The following is a 23,072-nucleotide window of genomic DNA, read 5'->3' on the forward strand; positions in this document are numbered from 1 at the left end:
CATCTCATAGTACATAAAATAGGGCCCCAACAAATATTAGTTCTCCTTTTTTCCTGCTAAATACCTTATTGCAGGTAAATATTTTGATTTATAGTTTGAGTCAAGTTCTCTCTGTAGCTGAGGTTGGCCTAGAACTCACTGTATATCCTGGGATAGCCTCCAACTCACAGAAAACCTGTCTCTGGCTCCCAAGAACTGAGAGTACAGGAATGTGAGCACTTGGTTAGCAGGTAATTACCATAATAGTCCCTTTCAACCTGAAGGTTAAATGCAGATAGTGAGTTTATTGGGTTTTACTTTCCAAGTCTCATAAGGGATATTTGTAGCTTGATGGGCAAAGTTCAGTTGAACAGACAGGCTTTGGATACCGTGGAGTGAAGCCCTACAAATAATTACCAGGATTTTTACTCCCTAATATTAACACTATTGTGGGGTTTCCTCATCTTGACTGTTGGCTACACCTAGAGATGAGGTATCACTTCCAACTCAGTTTTGAAACACCGGGCTTTCCTTCTCTCTGCTACTGTCCCTTCCTCATGCTACCTCTAGATCACTCTGTAGACAAGCAGCCATGTCAGAGAGGCCCATGTTCTAAGGAGCTGAGGTCAACATCTAGACAGTAGTCACAGAGGAACTGAGAGCCCCTTTCCTAAAGCCTGCATTGATATGTATCCCATCACAGTGACCATGGCAATGGACTCTTCCCCATAGCCTTCAGATGATGCTAGCAGCAGTCACAGTATGATCAGAGACTTGTGGGAAACCCTGAGCCAGAGGCACACATCTACTCTATGTCTGATTTCCAACTCACAGAAACCAAAATAATAGTTTGTGTCACCATGTTTGGGGTTAATTCATTATGGAGCAATAAACATTGATGCAAATGGCAAACATTGTTCCTACTATAGAAACCGAGATGGATGGAATGTGTCCATTTTCTTCAGGAGTCAATCTTGCTGTCATCACACAGTACCCACACTTAGTTCCTCTTTTATAGTAGGACAACTCTTGCTCAGAACATGCTTGAGTGAGCCAGGTGAGAACACACATGTGGCTTTCTTGACCTCTGATTTCCTCTGCCTCAGCAGTTTTAAGATATTAAGTCCATCATGTTTCCCACCCTTATTGAAGTTCTTTTATTGAAGGGCAGTTTATTATGGTGGTAAAAAGTCACAGATGCTGGAGTTTGGTGTGGTACCATTCATAAAGGTATACTCTTTGAAGGAGAAGTTAACCCACCTTGTTGTGGAAAATTAGTTTAAGATGTGGCACATTTTTGCTTAAGGATGCAAAGATGTGTTGCATTCTTTTATGTTGCAATTTGTTTAATTCTGTAAAGCTGTGTTGCTTTGCCTGACTAAAACACCTGACTGGTCTAATAAAGAGCTAAATGGCCAATAGCTGGGCAGGAGAGAGAAATATGTGGGGCTGGCAGGCAGAGAGAAAAAACAGAAGGAGAAATCTAAGGAAGATAGTGAGGAGCAAGAAAAGGACAAGGAGAGGAGGCTGCCAGGGTTCAGCCACTCAGCCACACAGCCAGCCATGGAATAAGAAGTAAAGAAAGGTGTAGAATAGAGAACGATAAAAGCCCAGGGGCAAAACATAGTTAAAGAGAAATGGGATAATTTAAGTCAGAAAAACTGGCTAGAAACAAGCCAAGCTAAGGCTGGCATTTATAAATAAGAATAAGTTTCCATGTATTTATTTGGGAGCTGGGTGGCGGGGCCCCAAAAGAGTAAAAAGACCTAACTACACTACCTCTCTGGACTGATACCTTCTTGTATGCTGTTGGGGAATATCTAGCACTTGGGGGTGTGTGGAGGTCAAGTGAGCAGACCTAGTGCACAGCCTATGACAGACACAACCTGTGTGAATGCTAAGGATCATTCATCTCAGATGCAGGCCTCACATGATAGGCAGTGTATGCGGTGCATCAACACATCTCAATGTTGTTCTGGTCTCATCATATGAGCTCAATCTGAATTAGTAAAACTAGGGACATCCAAATTCAACTCTTGCCTCCATCCATTAAGGGTTGGGAGGCCTTGTTTTCTTCCTTCATGAGTAGATTTGGATTTTCTGTGCTTTTCATCTCACACTAGCCCTTACAGGCCACTCCATTTTGGCGGGAAGGAAGTTCTTTAGCACGATTCATAAAACTTATGTAATTAACACAAAAAACCTTTTGTCATGAACACAACCCACAAGAGGCAAAGCCACACAGCAAATATCTTTTAAGTGAATTGATGAGTTTATTAACTTGAGGATTTTTTTTCCCTGAACAGCGAGCAAAGATCTGTGGTGGAACAGGACTTGTTAAAGCAGCATTGAGGTTGGGGAGGGGACTCGGGACAAGAGCCGGTGCAATAATGCTGTGGGCTGCAGGGAACGGAAACTGAAAGGCAGAGGCATGAAAAAAGAGGGTCTGCTGGGTGTCTCTAATTAAAAGGCAGACAGATAATAACTTGAAGAAACTTTTGCATTATCCTCAGGGCTCCTGTGTGCGACCACAATTTACACTAATGAGTAACGCCAAGTTGTTTGGGCTATGTGTCTTCAGCCCGTGCAATAGTTGATGGGAAGTTGCCTGTAACTTGTTCTTTTGGGGAGAAAAGAGGTGAGGAAGGGGAGTTGGAGCAAATAAGGTGAGGTAGAAGATCTAGAGCAGCTGGATCAGTGGAAGTGGATAGAAGGGCAGAGAAATGGTCCCTTCATGCTTCCTTGTCCCCCTTACGTTACTGCTCCCCACTTCCAAAGTTATCTAACTCTATGGGAATCACATCTGGCAAATATTTACTGCTCACTATTATGTAAACATCTATGTTATTTTAAATGTATTACAACATTTATTTAGATTTATTGTGTTTTGAGAGTGGTGCAGAAATAAATGTAATTTTCTCTCGCAGTTCTGTGAAGATAAATGGCTTACAGAATCTGGTGTTCTATTTCTGGCAGAGGAGGTGCCGTGGGCACAGTCGATGCTCGCCTCATGCAGCACCATCTCTGCAGGTCTCCTCTGGGACAGCAAGATTTTTGCTCCACCATCCACAAATCTCTATAACCCCATCTTAAACCTGATACCCTTCATCTCCGCTATTTGGAAAGAGCAATATGGTCCACACTTCCCATGATTATATCTTTCATTCCCATTAGAACTGAACTTGACTGACGTTTCAACATCTCTCAAGATTAACAGGCCCTCTGCCTGGTGTGTTATGCTGGAATGGAGGCTAACATATGTCTGCCATTGCTTGGGTCCTTTCCATGCTTACAACACCCCTCATTTCTAAGACCTTTCAATCACCTCCAATACTTCTTCCATTCTGTACAAAATGAAAATAAAATTCTTAGGCTGTCCTTACTGGGGCTTCATCCTGTGGTTCTGTGGTGTGGTGGACTTTTGTCACTCAGCATCCTCTCATCCTCTCATGGGCATCCACATCCGGGGGGGGGGGAAATGTGCTTTTCCACACTCCTTGTTTATTTACCTGAGAGGAAGTTGTGCTCTGCTTTAGTACCCAAAGGCCCGTGTATTGAAAGCATGGGCCCCAGGATGGTGCTGCTGGAAAGTGGGAGGCCTTTGTTCATTACGGGTCTGATCCCTAAAGAGGACTGTGGTCCCAGCAGTCATTTTCGTTGCTTAGTAGCCTGTGATGTCAACAGTTTATCTCTGGCATTTACCATGCCATGATGCCTAAAGATTGAGACTAACCAACCTTAGACTGGAACTTCCAAAATTGTGAGCCAAAACAACCCTTTTCTCTTTATAATTGTGATGGAACGCTGCCTTACACATGCCCATGTCCCCACTGGGAGCTTGGGCAAAGCTCACACTGATCAGTGCCTAACTGGCCCTGTCAACAGTGAGTAGCACCATGGTGGCCTGAGGACTTTGTCACAGCTGGTGAGACACAGTGAGTGTTTCATTGAGATTTTATTGAAAGAAACTTTGCTCTTTTTCTTGTACAGAAAACTCCAGAGGCTGTAGGGGCTGGAGAGGCACCACCATCTGGCCTATCACATGATAGAGAAGCAAGCCGGTACACCTGAGTGCACAGCACAGAGGTGAAGAATGGAGGTACCTGGAGCTCAGAGCAGTGTTTCAGAATCCTAAAGCTCATGGTGCTTAAAACTGCACCAAGCCCTGAGGTTTGTATCTTGCAAAAATCAGCACTACACCACCTTAATTAAGACAATCTGAAAGAATTGTCTGTCACTGTAAGCAAAGGGGATCTTTCCTAACAAGCCTGTGAGCAGATTCTTTTATGGCTGGATATGTAGTCATCTGAAAACTCAAGGGAACAGAAGAATGGTGCAAAGGAATGAGTCTTTGCCATTAGCCTGGTCCCACTAATTACAAGACAAGGAAGCTGAGAGTCTGGGTGTGCCATCAGGACATGTGTTCGCATAGTTGCTTCAGGCAGAGATAGTGACATGACCTACACTGGACATTCAGTCTTTTGTCACCTCATCCCATTCAGACTGGAATGGACTGTCCTTTTCCACAAGGATGAGGGCTTTCGGGCCTTTTTCAAATTGCTCACAACTATCCACCACATTGAGTGACTTTCCTCCACATCCCTTCTTTAATTCTTTCTATTGGATGTAGATTCATTTATTTAATTATTTTGTTTTAAAGCATTTCAAGGACACATAAAAACACAAGTAAAGTCATGGGCACTCTATGCCTTCATTTAAGTTTAACAAATACTAATACTTTTTTAGATATCCCCCAAATCGTTCTTTTATATTAAAAGAAATAGACAGTAATAGAAGTTACACCTGAAATCCAACCACTGCCTTTCCCACGCTTTCCACCTGATTCCTATTTTCCCCAGTAGTAACTACGGCCTTAAATGTGGTTGCCTTTTTCTTACCACTGTTTTGTACATCAGTACTGTCAGAGTGAGTGCTTGGGTGTTGAGGTTTCTGATTTTCCATCATGATCACAGTGCACATCCTGTTTGGAGCTTGCTTTTCTCACTCAGTGCTATGTCTTGGGATTTGTTAGGCCTGGGTGATAGTTGAGCTAGCTACAGACTGCTGGTGTGGTGGTTCTTCTCACTACCTCACCAAAGCCTCATCTGGCAATACTGTGCATGTTGAGAAGCCAGCTGCCACTTCAAATTCATTCCCAGGCAAGGACCTTGTTATTCATTTCTATCTGCTTTAAAATACAAATGTTATTGGGGGTGGGGGAGGGGTAGGGGAGGGGTGGGGAAGGGGTAGGGGAGGGGTGGGGGTTGTTTGAAGTATTTGGATATTCTAGGTTATTATTTCAGCCCCAGGGGACTCATCATGTGTCTTGAATCTGTAGATTTATCAGTGTTGGGGATACCATTATCTACGCAGCATTGCTTCCCCTTGTTCTTACACCATTTCATTCTGGGAGTGCTGTTGGGTACCCGTAGTCTACAAATTCCATGCTTTTTAGCTTAACCCAGTCTTTATGAGACATCACCTCTTTGCAGTCTTGTTTCCTCCAGTTTGTTTTCTGACTCACTGGTTCTTTCTTAGGAGACGTTTAAACTATTAATTCATCTGTTCATCATGGCTTTGTTTGCTACAGTTTCCATATCAAAAGGCTGCATTCTGTGCTTTCCCACAGTTGCCTTTTCTGTGTTCAGTAAGGTCTTAATCTCTCTTTATTGGCTTAAATACCTTCATATTTTCAGTCCACTGTCCCCATTATTCTTCACACACTTACTTTTCAAGTTCCAGAAGTCTAATGGCCATGAAATGGGCTTGGCCAACCTTTGACAGGTGTGCTCACTTACTTCGGATATCCCATGGCTTCCCTTTTTAGTGCAATTCTGATTTTGCCACTGCTGCTCATCCTAGGAATGTAACTGTCGGGGAATCAATTTTTATGATGGATTTTATGATATAGTTTCACTTCATGGTTCCCTATACCTCTCTAGAAATATAAAATTAGACTTCAAACCTTTAGGGTATGTTTTCTCCTTAAACTGTGTGTCCTATAATAACAGGTGCTGCACCAGGCTCTGTTTGGGTATCACAGGAGAGAACTATGTTGTAATACTGTTCCTGACAATTCATTTCACTACCAAGAAATCTTTCATTTTATTCTTTGTAACTCCAGGTGCTAGAGTGTGGTTTAGCCATTAGTGACATCTTTGGAAAAGGTGATATCTATATCTATATCTATAATCTATAATCTATATCTCTATCTCTCTATCTCTATATCTATATCTATATATATTGCACAGGTACTTTAAGGAGAGAGACACATTTTGATCCTCAGGTACTTTTTGCTTGAGAGGCCCATGTTCTCTCACTTCAATATCTGAGAAAACGTGAAAATATTCTGGAGACATCTTCCTCACACACCCTCTGAGCAGGCGGGAGCTGTAGGCAGAGCTGGGCTGGGCTGATACAGTGGGCACAGAGAGGCAGATTAGAGTCTGACAGACAAGGTGTTCTGCACTAATATGGTGCTTTTATCCAAGTTAAGATGATTTAAGATAGTGAACTCGAGTTGGAAGAGACAAGTCTGGTCTCAAAATGAAGGGCCAAGCTCCAAAGGAACAAGAATGGTTGAGGAAGCTGTTTATTGGTGGTCTGAGCTTTGCAACCACAGATGATAGCTTAAGAGAACATTTTGAAAAATGGAACACATTTACAGACTGTGTGTGTGGTAATGAGAGATCCCCAATCAAAATGTTGTAGGGGCTTTGGTTTTTGTGACCTACTCTTGTGTTGAAGAGGTGGATGCTGCAATGTGTGCTCGGCCACACAAGGTTGATGGGCGTGTGGTGGAACCAAAGGGAGCTGTTTCTAGAGAGGATTCTGTAAAGCCTGGTGCCCATTTAACCGTGAAGAAAATTTTTGTTGGTGGTATTAAAGAAGATACAGAAGAACATAATCTGAGAGACGACTTTGAAAAGTATGGCAAGACTGAAAGCATAGAAGTTATGGAAGATAGGCAGAGTGGAAAAAAAAGAGAGGATTTGCTTTTGTAACTTTTGATGATCAGGATCCAGGTGATAAAATTGTTGTTCAAAAATACCACACTATTAATGGGCATAACTGTGAAGCGAAAAAGGCCCTTTCTAAACAAGAGATGCAGTCTGCTGGATCACAGAGAGGTCGTGGACGTGGATCTGGCAACTTTATGGGTCATGGAGGCAACTTTGGCGGTGGTGGAGGTGATGTTGGTTGAGGTGAAAACTTTGGTGGAAGAGGAGGCTGGCAGCAGAGGTAGTTATGGAGGTGGTGATGGTGGATATAATGGATTTGGAGGTGATGATGGTAACTATGCTGGTGGTCCTAGTTATAGTAGTTGAGGAGGCTATGGTGGTAGTCGACCAGGATATGGAAACTTAGGTGGAGGATATGGTGGTGGTAAAGGAGGATACGATGGTTACAATGAAGGAAGAAATTTTGGTGGAGGTAACTATGGTGGTGGTGGGAACTATAATAACTTTGGAAATTATAGTGCACAACAGCAATCAAATTATGGGCCCATGAAAGGGGGCAGTTTTGGTGGAAGAAGCTCAGGCTGTCCCTATGGTGGTGGCGATGGATCTGGTGGTGGAAGTGGTGGGTATGGTAGCAGAAGGTTTAAAAAAAAAGCAGCAGAAAAGGGCTACAGTTCTTAGCAGGAGAGAGAGCGAGGAGTTGTCAGGAGAGCTGCAGGTTACTTTGAGACAATCATCCTAAATGCATTAGAGGAATTGTAAAAATTCTTCATTATCAAAAAAGATGCCACAGAAGGAGCGATGATCCATAGTCAGAAAAGTTACTGCAGCTTAAACAGGCAACCCTTCTTGTTCCGGACTGTCATAGCCAGTTTGCAAAAAGTGCAGCTATTGATTCATGCACTGTAGTGTCAATTAGATGTACATCCCTGAGGTCTTTTATCTGTTGTAGCTTTTTCCTTTTCTTTTTCTTTTCATCACATCAGATATATTGCCCTGTAACTTGTGGAAGTGGCACCAGAAATAAAAAAAAATTAAGGAATTTTTAACAAAAAAAAAGATTTAAAATGTTTACAAGTGAAAAAAATTAATGTATAGTGCTAACTTTTTTAATGATGAAAAGGAGGCTGGGGAAGGGGAGGGAAGGAGGAGAGGAGGAAGGTAGGGAGGGGGAGGAGAGAAGAGGAGAGAAAATTACTATTCTTTAAGTTAATGTCAGCAGATCCCCCCCACTTTAGTTCTAAAATGCATTGTTCAGGATCTGGGCTAGACAGTGGCCAGGGGTCTCTGGGCTCTGCCTGTCTTTGCCTCAGGTCACTGGTTCTGGGGATCTGAACTCATGTCCTCAAGCTTTCAACACAAATGCACCTTCCCCATCCTTCTCTCTTCATGTCTAATCATGCGACAGTTGGAGAAGGACAAGCTCCTCGGTGTGCCTTCTATTTGTCAGTCAGTGCTGATAGCCCAGCAAAGTCCTTCAGCCCCCTATGCTTCTGCCTCACAGTCACACTGTATCTTGGTGCCAAGGTGAAGTGAAGAGGCAACGGCAAACGGAAATGACATACAACATAAGAGTTGACGATGGGAGCCAGAGCCTAGATTCATATTATAGCCTCCAAGTCCTCAGAACCATATGACCCACTGTTGGGTCTGCATAATAAACTTTAACCATGACTATTGCTGGGGCCCAAGGCCCCCTCCCCACCTCTGTGCTGCTATTTCCTTTTTCCATTTTGCTGAACAAATTACCTTTCCCAGCGACGCCTCTGCTGAATCTGCAGGATGTGTCTGATAGTAATCTTCATTTTAAATTTAAAGCTCTCTAAAATTTCATTGTGAAAACAATGTTCTCCACATGGTGCTTTATCACCAGGAAAATGCTACATGGATACACATCCTTGTAAAGCCTCAAACCAGGAGAGCCAGAACAATGTGCCCACGCTGATGCATGGGGGAGAGAAAGCATTTAAAAGATTGAGCACACTCACATGAGGATATGTGAAAAGATGACAAGGTCCTGGAGACGGGATGAGTAGACATGGGACTCAGCCTTAGCAGTAATAAAATGGAGCCCCCTCACGCCAAGAAACTCATTTAACTCACATGGTCCTGAAGGGGATCCCCACATGCCCTTCCTATGTGGGGAAGAATCCTAAGAAAAGTTGATGATAAGATTTTGCCTCCTAGTATGAAAACAAAGGTGGGTCAGATACAACACAACCTGGTTGTCCTGGCAACCCTAATGTAGGCGGATAATCTAATCTTGGTCAACTAACTGATCTACCCAGGACTTCAAACACAAGGATACAGGGTAGATGACGCTGCAGGGCATGACTGCTTAGAAGTTGTTTGATCATCCCCTTTGGAGGGTCAGTGCTGTGGCTAGAAGTGGTGGCAACAGCAATGCCCAGCTACATATTTCCAGTGGTGTGGGATATGTTGGTTCCTGCATAACTTTTATTACAATGTATTCATTGGACTCAGTGTGATATGGCAGCATGCACTGATGAAATACAGTTTCCCTTTTCCTAACTTCCTCACACCCTTCACTACCTGCAGTGGTGATTTTTTTCATCCTTCTTTATGGCTGGATAGTATTTCATTGTGTATACAAATCACATTGCCTATATTCATCTGTTGCAGGCACCTATGATTTCATATCATAATCACCGTGACTACTGAAGCAATAAATATGGGTGTGCAGCTATCTCTTTGATATACTGGCTTCATTTCTTTGAATATATACCCAGAAATGGGATAGGTGGATTCGATGGTAGCCGTATTTTGAATATTCAGACTCTTTGTGAGGGTCTCTGATGTTGGTATTTTTCTGTTTCACCAGAGTTGGTTTCTGTAGTTTTAACAGCAAACCCCATTAGCTGAAGGTCTACAATTTCCCCATTAAAACACTATGTATTGCTTCGTGTGAAGACCTTTTACACACATAGTTTCGTTGTCTATCCTGAGCCGGGGATACTTCCTTATCGTGACATGGATCAGAACAAAGGAGTACACAGAGAGGCACAGCTGTCTCAGACTGGATAGGGGCCAGAGCTTGTGTTTTCTCTGTCACCAATGTCATGGTGTCCCGTTTCAAACTGAGATCCTGACCTTGAACACACATTCACAACTGAAGGCAACTACGTGCTGGGAGTCCTGTTCCAGGTCACTCAGGAAGAAGGTAGAAACAATCTTAACTCTAGACCAGTGTCATTCCATTATTTATACCCTCTCCTTCCAAAGGATTTGTTTAATTAAACCTGTATGTTGCTTGGTTTGGTGTTTATTTCTTTACGTGGTATAAGTATAGAAATAAATCATTTATGAGCCATATTAAAAGAATTCAAGAAATCTTTGCTCAGGGTTTTCAAGACACACACACACACACACACACACACACACACACACACACACACACACACACACGTCTCCAGTCCTGCTTTTAATCTCTAATGATCTGTTCAAGTTATAACACCTACTGCAACAGCAACGATGATTTAAACATCTCATATGTGACTTAATGATGGCATTGGAGAATATCTAATTATCTCAACAACCTCCACCCTGTCTCAATGTTCTCTTCTCAGTTCCCATCTCACCTGCCCTCTGCCCTGTTGAGCCCTGTGATGTAATCACATTCTTTAACATTCTTGGCAGCCTCTCAACTCCTGGTCCAGGAGAGAGCCAGGCAAGCAGGGGAACGGGGAAATAGGCAGAGAGGAATTAGTAGTAACCATTGAGCAGATAAAATTCAATAAGAAGGACCTGATCTCCAAGAGTGAGAAGAACAAATCCATTATTTGCATTCCAGAGTGTGACAGCAGGAGTAGATGGATGGGGTCGTGAGGAGGTGTTTCATTTCCCATAATCCCTTTCATTAAGCAAAATGATTAATAGCTTCCATCAGGGGCTTGCTCATGTCAACACAGAGGTGGAGATCTAGTTTTAGAACGGCACAAACTTATATTTAGATAGCACTTCACAGTTTGCAAAGTGAGGTGGCTAGAACAGCCAATCACTCCCTTTTATGTATGGGCTCTCTTCTCTCTCATTAATGCAGGTTGGATTTATTAGGGTGGGATTCTACATCCTGAATCATATGTTAATTACTTTGTTTCCCTAAGGCCCAGGCTCTCTCTAAGCCCAGAAGATTCCTTGACCATAATGTCCACAGTGACTTTACTCAGAAGACTGACTTGCAACGCCATCAGAAGGCTGTGTCTCCAAAGTGTCATCCAGTCTACCTTTGAACCAGCAACTCAGCTGTCACTTGTCAACATCTCTTGGTGGCTCTGCAATTCCCATTAAACTAAATTGAATGTTCAGCTGATCACAGCTCACCACCGGGGCATGTATTTATTGAGAACAAGCAGGTTTGTCTTATATGACCTTGAGAGAACAGATTGGGGTACTCCATAGTTGTAGAGAACTTGCGTACCATGCACATGGACCTGGGCTGGCTAGGCCAACACTGGCACAAACATTGAGGCTGCTTTACTCGGGAGCACTGTCCCCTCACTTGGGCCCAGATGGTAATTGAAGCTGGATGAAAGGCTGACATCTTCGCCTGCATTTCATGTCTGTCTCCCTTCTGGGCTGAAGGCTCAGAGGTTAGGCATTGACCTTAACCTTTCCCTCTTAAGTTACACTGTATTCTTATAGCTTGGGGAGAACACATAACATTCTTCAGACTATCCATAGGGTGAGACTCCACCTCCTCAGAGGTTCCCTGCCCCCTCAAGTACTAGGGACTTTTTTCCCAATCCCCTTCTTCAGAGAGTCTCCTGTAGCCTAGGCTGGCCTGAAACTTCCCACATAGCTGAAGATGACCTTGAATTTATGATCCTCTACTCTCTACCTTCTGAGCACTGGGATTGAAGGCACGTGCCATCTGTCTGTTTTTATGCAGTGCTGGGGATTGAACTCAAGGCTTTTGTGAATGCCAGGCAAGCACTCAGCTAACTGGGCTACAAGCCTGTGCCCTGATTGGTTTCTTTTTCATTTTGTTTTTGTTTGTTTGTTTGTCTTTCGAGACAGGGTTTCTCTGTGTAACAGCCCTTGCTATCCTGTAACTAACTTTATAGACCAGGGTGGCCTCGAACTCACAGAGATCTGCCTGACTCTGCCTCCCAAGTGCTGGATTAAAAGAATGAGCTACCACTGCCCAGCTCCTGATTGGTTTCTTAATCATCATCTGTGGTTTAGCAGAAATGGATTCTACCTCACATTAGAATTTTCTGTCACAAGAAAGCAATAAAATTGTTATTATAATTAGAAATATTATTGTTGTTCAATTATCTGAGAATGGAAGCCAGGGCCTTGTGCACGCTTGGCAAGTGCTCTGCCTCCAAGTTGCAGTCCTAGACCCCAGACTGCTATTATCATTGATTTATCAATCAGATTTGTTTTCAAATGGCAAGCTTCCCACTGGCTCATTCTCAGCATCCTTCGGTTTATTTATTCACAGTAAGTAGAGCATGAATTCTAGAGTCACATCATTTGGGGTTCAAATCCTATTTCCTCTGTTTTATTATTTGTGTAGACTTAAATAGTTTGCTTTCCCTGGAATATAAGTTTTAAAGCCTTGGTATGAGGGTTTATGCCTAGTCTTATTGTAACTTGTTATGGCATGTTTGGGTGATATCCCTGGGAGGCTTGCTCCTTTCTGAAGGGAAACAGAAGAGGAGAGGATCTGGGGGAGGGAGGAAGTGGGAGAGGGGATGGGGAGGGAAAACTGAGGTTGGGATGTAACATATGAGAGAAGAATAAATTTTAAAAAAGAAAAGAAAATTGGAGGCATAAACACTTACTTTTTTTTTTTTTTTTTTTTTTTTTTTTTTTTTGGTTTTTCGAGACAGGGTTTCTCTGTGTAGCTTTGCGCCTTTCCTGGAACTCACTTGGTAGCCCAGGCTGGCCTCGAACTCACAGAGATCTGCCTGGCTCTGCCTCCCGAGTGCTGGGATTAAAGGCGTGCGCCACCACTGCCCGGCTATAAACACTTACTTTAAAGGGCTGTAAAAGACGTAACTCAGGCATAGACATGACTTACACATGGAAAATGCTCCAAAACGTGATTCCTTCCAGCTCAGTGTTATTACATGTTGAATCTAGTACCAGAAATAGAGTAATATTCAAGTATACCTGGGTACACATCATGCTTTCATAATTTGTATGGAGAATATAGTGAATGATCTTTGATGTTGGAAAGCCAACACATAAACCATGCTTTTATTTTTAGCTAAGTCAACACAGGAAGTCATAAATCACTAAAATCTAAGCAATTTTCATTCAAAATGGAACACACTTTAGAAGGATAAGGAGAAGCCGATTTTGATATACACTAAACATGATTATATTCATGAAGGTGATCAGAAGCCTGTACAGTTTTGTGAACATTTATGAAGCCTGAGCAATGACAGTGGCACCACAGTGACCAGCAAGGGAGCCATGAGGTACATCTTCCCATCAGGTGAGGACAGCCAAGAATGCAAACTACCGCATGGAGGAAAGACAGCACAGACTGTATGCTTCCAAGGCTCTGACGAGTCTTGCCCTGAACAAACACCCGGGGGCCTAGATTTTATGAGCATCATGACTGTGAGAACTCTTGTGTTTGTGTGAAACTGAGAATGAAGTTTGTAGACTGGATGTTCATGCCCTTGCCTCTCAAATTCATAAGTTAAAGACTAAGTCCTCAGCATGATGGTAATTGGAGGTGGGCTTTGGAGGGGTTAATTAACTCACAAGGGTGGAGTTCACATGATGTGACCAGTGCTTTTATAAGAAATCTGAGAGGGATACTCGCCTCTATCTGCTTGCCTCTTCCCTCCCTCCTCTCTTCCCCTCCCTCTCCTTCACCCTCCTTTCTTCTCTCGCCTCTCCTCCCCTCTGCTCTTTTCTCTTTTCCTTTGTTCTTTTCTCCTTTCTCCTTCAACCTCCCCTTCCTTTCTTTTCTCTCATTTACTGATGAAGGAAACAAATTAAGCGAGAGTATCTGTAAATCAGGAGGCCAAGCTCACCAGATATCCAATCTATTGGCACCCTGTCTTTGGACTTCTGGCTTCTAGAACTCTGAGAAATAATGTCTGCCATCTAAGCCTCCTAGCTGATGGTGTTTTGTTACAGATGCCCAAGGTGACTGAGATCTGCATATAACAGAGGATACCAGGCTCCCGTGTTTTTTCTGCTCACTGTCCAAATACCTGACAGAAACAACTTAGGTAGGGAAGAAGTGATTTACTTACCCTTGGTTTCAGATCAGTGTGACAGGTAAGGCATGGAGGAGCAGCTTACATCACAGTCAATAGGAAGCACAGTGGGGCATTCACAGTGTACAGGGGCAGGACGAGACAGAGCCCTCCAAGGCATGCCCCAACCAGGCCCCACTCTCTACAATTTCAAGACAACAACATCCCAGGTCATCCATTTCAAATTTCGACCCATCCATAGATTAAATCATCCATCAGGTCCCAGTCTTCAAGATCAAATTCTCCCTGAAAACAACCTTAAGACACACCAAGAAGCTGCCTTATCCAATCACCACAGCACCCCAGACCCAATCCAGCTGACCATGAAAACTAATCACCGGCTCTCCTAAGGGACAATTTGAGAAATTCTGATCTGCCAGATGACAACAAAATCCTGTGGCCAAATTAAAAAAAAAAAAAAAGTGAAACAATGATCAGAAATGGCCAAGTTCCATTCACAGCAATCTTCAGGCTAGTTAAAGACATTTAACATTGTAATACATAAATGACAGAGCTAATGAACAACTTCATTAATAAAGATCATGTTTACAACTTTTTAAAGCTATCAATAATCATCTGGCTTGGGTAATACATTCATTAAGTAATACTTCATTAAGGAAAGACATGGCCGTTAGAGCTTGCGAGTAACTGAAGATTCATCTGGGTTTCAATTGTCTTGGCTCTCACATGGGGACAGCGGCCCAGTCAAGACTGTCTGCTGGTGCCTATGACACATTAATTATTTTCTGTTTACTCATAATTAATTTTGCAGATGGATTACAACTTAACAGGACGTGGTGAATGCTGATGGTCAGGAGTGAGGGTTTGAAAACACAGAGGCGAATTTAAATCCTGACTCTCCAAGCATCACTACCTTCCCTGTCTGTGACTCAGTTCCCTCATGTGTAAAAGGGGGATATTTCTTACGTTATTAGATTGTGTGAAAATGAAGTCATATGAAAATACTTATGAAACTGCCAGGCACAAAAGTGCTTAATAAATGCTGTTATTTTATGAACTTCAGAGCAGGGGTTTATCGTTTTTGTTCTTTTGTGAATAAGTACCCTCTTTGCCCTCAGAATATATACAACCACTGGAATGCCAAGATGGCCAGCACATTGTTGCACACAGACTGGTATTTACCTATGCACCATTTACAAATCATTTGACTTTCAAGTGAAAATGCTCGGGGAGGGTTATTGTTGCATGCGTGTTGGAAGGCCTCCTTTCATACCTTGTCATAGATGTGCTTCTGAGGAAAGCTGAGCAAACTCCAGGGAAGCCAAGCAGCCATTTTGTGCTCACACATGCTTTGTAAGAGTTCCCACTGATTGGCATTTCAATGAAAGGGTGGGGCAAAGGAAGAAAAGAAGCATATTTTCTGTATCACTTAAGTGCCTCCAATGCCTCAACAGGAACCCAGTGCCATTCTGAGGGCTGCCACAATCACAAAGAGTACTTGTACTGATTGGCCAATGGGAAGAAGTGAGCACGGCAGTTCTAATTTGTAGTTAACAAGCAGCAGGCTCACAGAATAGGGAGGCTGGTCTAAGACCTTTCTTAGCCAAGTTAGCAGTGAAGGATAAAGATTATGGTAGATATTGCAAGGTGTTTCACCCCAATGTTCACCCTGGTGCTTTCTACACGTTAGCTTTATTTTAGGGTCTTGTAGGGCTTACAGGGAAGAGGATAAGTTGGGAAGGAGAAGCTGAAGAAAAAAGTGAAGGAGAGGTAGAAGACAGATGAGAGAAAAGGAAAAAGAAAAAATGGAATGAGGGAAGGAAGGAAGGAAGGGAGGGAGGGAGGAAAATGGAAGGAAGGAGGGAGGACAGGTAGGTGGGCAGACAGATGGATATGCAAGGAAAAGTCCCTCCATCCAGTTTCAGATTGGCTGATGAGCAGCTGGTAGATTGATGGTCTAACTCCAGCCCTCCCCATGTGCACATCTTTGTGGTTTGTGACTCTCAGCACCTCCTGTCTTGGGAAAAGTCCGTGTTTCAGTTAGGGTTTTTATTGATGTGAAGAGACACCATGACCACAGCAACTCTTATAAAGGAAAACATTTAATTTAGGCTGGCTTACAGTTCCAGAGGTTTAGTCCATTATCGTCATGGCAGGAAGCAAGGCAGCATGCAGGCAGACATGTTGCTGGAGAGGTATCTGAGAGTTCTACAACATTTTGATCCACAGGCAACAGGGAGTGAATTCTGTGCCACACTGGGCATAGATTGAGCATAGGAGACCTCAAAGCCTACCCCTATAGTGACACACTTCCTCCAATGAGGTTATACATACTCCAACAAGGCCATGCCTCCTACTAGTGCCACTTCCTGGCGGTGTGTGTGTGTGTGTGTGTCATTTTCTTTCAAACCACTATAGTCTATTTTCCAACCATTTGGAAGGCAAACTGACTTTTTGACTTGCTCAGGTCAACAAAATGAGGCTAAGTGATATCACAGATTCTGAGGCCAGAGCCCAAAAAGTTTTGCATGATTCTGCCATTTCCTGCAAATGCTGTTGAGCTTGAGTCCAGGTAAGCCTGTAGATGATGAGAGACATGTGGCATGGCCCAAGTTGATATTCAACGGGCCTGTCCCACCCTGCTGACTTCAGTCCACCCAGTACAGATGCGTGGTCAAGACATGTTGCCTCCCCACCTCCATGTCAGGTAAGTCAATAACAGTCACATCATGCCAATTTGGGGTGATCTGTTGAGCACAAGCAGAGTGGCAATGTACAGACTGACACAGGTATCTACTGGTGTTGCCTTCCCTCTGTTCTTGCCCTTCCTGTCTGGGAACCTCCAGCTTGGCATTGGGGGCTGAACAATGCCACAGCCAGAGCTTCCCAGCCATCAGGCAACTCTGACTTTTTGTTTTGTGGAAAAACAGGTAAATTCTGGGTACCTGTGTCAAGACATTTTGTGACTTACAGCTCAATGGAGTTCTGACTGGAACAAGTCACTGGATTGGAGTGGCCGACAATAGTTGTTCTAGAACAGCCTGTTTGAAGGAGTTGGTGGTCTGAGGGTGTGATCAGAATGGTTGTGTTCATTCACTCCATTTTTTAAAAACAGTTCTTTTATTTTTTTTGAGTTTATAATTATATTAATTCCCCCTTCCTCCCTCTACTTCCTCCCATGTACCCTCCCTTCCTCTCATTCAAATTCATGGCCTTGTTTTCTTTAAGTGTTACATAGATTATGTGTGTGTAAATATGTATCTATATAAATGTTTACATTCTTAAATATATAACTATATTATGCTCAGTTCATATGATGTTAACTTATATGTATATGTTTTCAGGGCTACTTGGTACTGGATAACCAATTGGTGTGCTTTTCCCTGAGGAAGAATATTTTTCCTGCTTTCAACATTCCTTAGTCACCTATGGCTTTGTCTAGGGTTGAGATCTCATGGGTTTCCCCACTTCCATGTTAGCATGTTAATGGCACTTCTTTGTTCTAGTCTTGTTTAGGAAGTCATATTAATAAGACTTCATAAGTATAGTTTCTCTGACATTCCAGAGAAGACAAATTCTGACAACAAAATTACTGTTTCTTTGAGTCTTATAATGTGTCTGTCGTCACTTCCTCAATGGTCCCCCTGTCTTAGGGGCAGGAGTTGTGTTATAGATATATCAGTTAGGACTCTATATTTTGTTCAGTTGTGGTTTTCTGTATTGGTCTCCATCTATTGCAAAGAGATGTTTCCTTGCCAAAGACTGAGGACTATACTTATCTGTGGGTATAACGATAAATGTGTATAGACTGTTGTTAGGGGTTGTGCTGTTTTGGCAAATTGATGGTATTGGGTTTCCCTCTAAGCTCCATGATTTCACTAGCCCTGGGTAGTTGATTTAGGTTTTCAGTACCAGGAGTAATTCCCTTTTTATAGAGTGGACCCTATGTCCAATTACAAAGCTGTTGGTTACTCCCAAGGTATGTGTGCCACTAGTGTACCCTTTGGTTAAGGTACCACACTGGATACTGTTGTAAGTCATAAGCATCATAGCTAGGTAGGGCTCTTGGCTGCTTTCTTCCTCTGGAATCTTGCATAGAGCCTTCTGATACCAGAAAATCTAGTCCTTAGGGAGGAGGTATTCAGGTCAGTTCTAGCTCAGGAACCTCTGGACCTCATGTCTGAAGTTCATGCTGTCTTCAGCAATAGCGATCTTCCACTTCTGGGGGCAACCAAAGGCAATAGCAATAGCCTATAATATTTTGGGAGTATCTTGCACAACCCTGAGCAAGAACACAAAAGAGAACTTCTCATGCCTGGTATTCAGGGTTTTTATTAGATAGTCTATAGCTCTTAGGGGAACACTGCCAGCCTAGATGAGAAATTTTAATTTAAACTCTGTATATGTATGTATATATACAGGCTTACATGTATTATAGGTATTTTAGGGAGGTAGTTAATAATATCATTCATTATAACTTTTGCAGACATCCTTATTGCTATTTTACCCTCTTCTTACCTTCTTCAGTATTTATCTACCCCTTCTTAATTAGATGCTCCCATTTTTCTCATTTCTCCTCTAATTTTTCTTTTACTAGCTTGTTTAAATATGCAGCAAGTGCCTATCTTCAGACCTTTGCTTGTGGGAAGCCAGGTGGATATGAGCCATCTCCACCATTTCTCCCATCACTGGAAGGAGTGTAAGGTCTAACCAACCTCTACTTGCTCCCCAATAGTCCCTTTTATGACACTTTTAGTAGGTGGTTCCTCCCTACAATATAGCCTTTCCTCTACTTTCTGGAGAGTGACTTCCCCCAAGTCATAATCTACCTACTTACTGTATTGATACACTGGCCACAGCCCCACGATCTATTGTTTCCCAATTCTTCCCGAAGTGTGCCTAACGGAGCACAAAAAAATATCCAGGTCACAGCATGATGATTATAGAGGAAATATACAGAGATCAAGACCAAGTGCAAGTTTGTAGAAGTCTCAACTTTCTTTAAAATTATGCTTTAACTTAAGCATTAAATAATGCCAGAGAGATTGAACTGAAGCTTGGTTTATTTTAATAAGGAAATCATATTTGTATCTCATACCGTGAAATAACTGTGGTATTTGGAGAACAGATTCCACCTTGATCTTGTGGCTTCTCTACTTCTATTCCCCAGGAGCCCAGACCAGCGTCTACAGTAATTAGTTAGCTGTTACCTACCACCTACAACATGCTAATCATTGTACTAGACACATCTCTCTCATAGGTCATATAACTTTCATTAAAGTCCAAATATTATTATTTATTCCTTATTAAAGATGGAAAAATTAAGGTTTGGAGATTTAAAATCATTTTTCCCAAGGCCTCAAAACTGATGAAGTGGAAATGATACTTAAGCTCAGCTCTGAAGATCTTCAAAGCTCATTTCTTACAAGACAACTTGCTGTTAATAAGCAGCAGCCTCAGATACACACTCTTTTTCTCATATTCTTCAAATATCCTTGAGGGGAAAAAAAGCTGTAGCAAAATAACATTCCCTTGCCAAAAGGGAAGCGTAGCTTGGTAGGCATTCATTAATTAGAGAAAAATGGAATGGCCAGGCGGTGTCTTGGAGCTCACTTTTTGTCAAGTCACCATATCCCAGGAATTTTAGAGACCGTTTGCACCCACCTGTGGAGTATACGTGCAGTGAACAGAACTCCAAGGAAATCTCCAACACTTGGCAAGGTCATAATGAATATGCAGGGGATTTCCTTACAAGACGAAGGGGCTCTTCTGCCAGGCTTAGGGAGCCCATGTTATCCTCAGTAAATTAAAAGTGATTTTGAAAACTCAAGAAACAAAAGCAACCAAGTCAATCTAGTAGTGTTTTAAAAGAGAAAGAAGGCAGGGAATTATAGAGAGAGTAAGTAGGAGAAACTTTGTGGGGGTGGATTTGGTACCTGGCAGTGTTTTAGAATCCTCCAAGGCATGCCTTGGACTGGTGCTTCTTAGATCAGGCTCATATATCAAAACCAACCCAGGTTACCTGTAAAAGCACAGATCAGGGAATCCAATTTCTGTATTTTTGTCATTTAGTTTATCCAAGAATGTCTAACCTGTTCATGGTTGATACTTAATGGTGAGGTCCAGGGGCCATCCTTTGACCACTATGAACTCCTAACTATTCACAGATCCACCCTGGAAGAAGGGATGGATGGAGAGTCTTGGACCTAATGAATACACTGGTGAGTGTCCCCTGACCATAATTTCATATTATCACTTGGCATGGTTATTAGAGGACAGTTTATCACTGTACCCTACTTTTATGAGAAGGGCCAAGAGAAGCAGTGAGGCTGGTCTTTCACTGTTTTGTTTCCAGATAACTCCATAGAAACCTTTTGTCTCAGTACCCTTCAACAAGGAGAGAAGAATGGCTGAAGATGTGTATATCCATATGCTAAGTCGTACTGATTGTCAGGGAAGAGTTTAACCATGGCACACGAGCCAGAGGGTGTTTCTGGAATTCAGAGCCTCTGTAATGTCACTTGTGTGTGGTTGGAAAGGTGCCCCCGGGACATTTCCTTCCTCGACCAGACCCAAGCCATCATCTCACAGAAACAACCACACAGAAGCCCCCAATTACGCTGGAACTGAGGGTCTTCCGATGTTCAGTGACCTTCTATTTTATTTCAAGTCTTTCAAGTAAACCCACATCTAATTTCTCTTTTGAGAGGATAATTACAAGGGCCATTCTCTCCAGAACAATATTAGAAGGGCAAGTGAGTTACCATCTGACCTAGTTAGGTATGTAACTTCTAAAATGTACATGGGCTCCTTCAAAGAGAAGAGCTGAGTTATTTCAGACACTGAAGCTGTAATGAGACAACGACGCATGGGTCTAATGAGTAATTTTATCAAATTAATTATTTCTGAAAGGATACATTTTTTTCTGCACTCCAGCTTTCCTGCATTTTGATCTTTGTAGCTAGTTTCAAAGATCACACTGTGTGGGTTCCATAGGCTCTGTGGGTCTCTTCACCCAGTCAGAAGTAATAATGTTCACATTTGACCAGAACCCCAATCTTCACAGCCTCCCAGTGTGTTCTCTCATCCTGAGTGATTAAAGTCAGTTGGTTGTATCAGCTTTCAGAATTCTCAGTTTTAATATCAGCACTTCAGTAAGGCAGCTGTAAGCAAGGAGGACAGCTGAGCTCTTACAAGTAGGAAACGCCTCCAGCCACAACCCTCACCTCCACCTTGATCAACGGGCTAATGACAGTTTGTACACCACAGAATTATTTGGGGGATGGGGGTAGCAATGAGCCAATAGCTTCAATTTTCCAGCAGTTTCCACCTAGCTCCTTGCCATTTAGCTGAAACTTCATGCTTGGTACAGGATTACATTTTTAAGTAGCAAAGCTGACACACCATTTGAAGACACCACACTGTAATGACAAGTCCCTTAAGGCCCTATACTTGCTTTGCCAGCTACTAACTTGTGACTCCAGCTATATGGTAAACAGGGTTACCATGCTTTGATCAAATATCTTAATTCTTCACTTCTGTGGATCTCAAACTTCAGCGTGCATCAGACCTTAGTGGGTAAATTAGAAATTTGTGTGGCTGACCTCCACCCCCAGAATTTATGAGTCAGTAAATCCACACCCAAGATTCTGCACTTCCCACAAGTTCCAGAGATATGCTGTGTTGCCAGTGTGGGACACACTTAGAGAGATAGCACCTTAGAAATGCTGGCTAAAACAACAAATTTAATGGAGAGAAACTCAAAGCAATTTCACTAAAATCAGGAACAAGACAAGGTTGTCCACTCCTTATCTATTCAATATAGTACTGGAAGACTTAGCTAAAGCAATAAGACAAATGAAGGAGATCAAGGGGATACAAATTAGAAAGGATGAAATCGAAATATTATTATTTGCAAATAATATGATAGTATACATAAGTGACCATAAAATTCCACCAGGGAACTCCTACAGCTAATAAACACCTTCAGCAAAGTAATTGAATATAAAATCAACTCACAAAAAAATCAGTAACCCTTTCACAATAGCCTGAAGTAATATAAAATATCTTGGAGTAACTATAGCAAAGCGAGTGAAAAACCTGAATGACCATAGCTTCAAGTCTTTGAAGAAATAAATTGAAGAAGATATCAGAAGATAGAAAGATCTCCCATGTTCATGGATCGGTAGGATTGGCCTACCGAGAGGATAGTAAAGATGGCCAGCCTACCAAAAGCAACCTACAGAGTAAATACTATCCCATTCAAAATTCCAGCACAATTCTTCACAGATCTTGAAAGGACAATTCTTAACTTCATATGGAAAAACAAAATACCCAGGATAGCTAAAGCAATCTTGAACAATAAAAAAAAAAAAAAAAAAAAACACCAAAACAAACCAAAAAACTGCTGGAGGTCTTATAATACTTGATTTCAAGTTGTGCTATAAAGCTATAAAATAATAAAAACAGCATGGTATTGGCATGAAAACAGACATGTTGATGAATGGAATTGAATTGAAGGCATAAATCACACACTTACGGACACCTGATTTTTGATAAGGAAACCAGAAATACACACTGGAAAAAAGACGGCATCTTAAACAAATGGTGCTGGTAAATTTGAATATCTGCATGTAGAAGAATGCAAATAGATGTATACTTATCATCCTGCACAAAATTCAAATCTGAGCAGATCAAAAACCTCAACATAAAACTATATCCCCTGAACCTGATAGAAGACACAGTGAGGAATAGCCTTGAATTCATTGGCATGGGAGAAAAGTTTCTGAACAGAACACTGATAGCTTAGGAACTACAATCAACAATTAATAAAATGGAACTCATGAAACTGAAAAGCTTCTGTAAGACAAAGGATACCATCATTCAGACAAAGTGGCAGCCTAGAGAATAGGAAAAGATTTTT

At 42.1% G+C, this 23,072-nt stretch overlaps 1 protein-coding gene and 1 pseudogene across 2 annotated transcripts in view; one reads left to right on the forward strand and one right to left on the reverse strand.

The window, feature by feature from the left end:
* Positions 1-23,072, reverse strand: part of Shisa6 (shisa family member 6) — a 305,326-nt gene that overhangs the window by 132,079 nt on the left and 150,175 nt on the right. The window lies entirely within an intron of this gene.
* LOC121831312 (heterogeneous nuclear ribonucleoprotein A3-like) lies at positions 6,526-7,701 on the forward strand (annotated as a pseudogene).

This window comes from Peromyscus maniculatus, chromosome 8, assembly GCF_049852395.1.
Source record: "Peromyscus maniculatus bairdii isolate BWxNUB_F1_BW_parent chromosome 8, HU_Pman_BW_mat_3.1, whole genome shotgun sequence".
Taxonomy (NCBI): domain Eukaryota; kingdom Metazoa; phylum Chordata; class Mammalia; order Rodentia; family Cricetidae; genus Peromyscus; species Peromyscus maniculatus.